The sequence below is a fragment of the Monopterus albus genome, unplaced genomic scaffold, assembly GCF_001952655.1.
Source record: "Monopterus albus unplaced genomic scaffold, M_albus_1.0 scaffold393.1, whole genome shotgun sequence".
Taxonomy (NCBI): Eukaryota; Metazoa; Chordata; class Actinopteri; order Synbranchiformes; family Synbranchidae; genus Monopterus; species Monopterus albus.
Window position 1 is genome coordinate 265,815 of NW_018128273.1, and position 979 is coordinate 266,793.

A 979-nucleotide genomic window follows, 5' to 3' on the forward strand; every position below is an offset into this window, starting at 1 on the left:
GCCACCTCCTCGATGGAATCCAGAGAGCAGTCCAGGACAGAACCAGCTCTCTTAACCAGCTTGTTGAGTCTCTTTCTGTCCCTGACCGTGCTACCTCCTGCCCAACCCACAACTGTGTAAAAAACTGCAGATGCCACCACAGAATCATAAAATGTCCGAAGGAGTGCCCCACGCACACCAAAGGACCTCAGTCTCCTCAACAAGTGGAGGCAGCTCTGACCCTTCCTGTACAGGGCATCTGTGTTGAAGAAGTTACTCCCTACTCAATAAATACAGTGCAGAACAGGAATAAGAAATGGTCAGAGGTCTGCAGGTTAGAAATGACCCATACATAATCACAACATTCAATCCAAACCAAACCAAACATAGGAGGGTCTTGCCTCCCTGCACCTCAACCCATTTATATACGGCTCATATACCATAAAACTTGAGTACTATACAATGAACAGGAAATATAATGCCGAGTAAGCTTCTTAACATAAAAGTACACAAAACAAAAATAAGCATAGCTAAGCAAAGCAAAGCGTTACATAAGCGACGCAAAGTGAACAAGGCAAAGCAAAGCAGCAGTGGCCATCACTCCTTGGCTGCACATCACCCTAGCACAACATGTGCGATGGACACCAACTTCTGCAGGATCACGCTTACAATTATCACCCCTGAAGAGCATGCAGTAATCCCCCAAACAATCTCAAAGAGAAAGCAGGACACAGATCAATAGAGGAAGGTTCACTTCAAAACAATCACAGTGGCGACCAGCACAGGAATTACTTATCCCAACTGCTTCTCCAGGGGTGGTATTTATATCCATAATCATCCCAGCAAATTACTCACTGGGCAGCATAGGCATGGCCAACCCGCTGGTTACACCTACCCCCCAACTTTCTTTCGGCGTCCTGCCGATAACCTCTACAAAGCTGAGGCTACACCCAAGGTCTAAACACTGCTATAGATGTGCTATTAGAGTTCCGTATCTGGG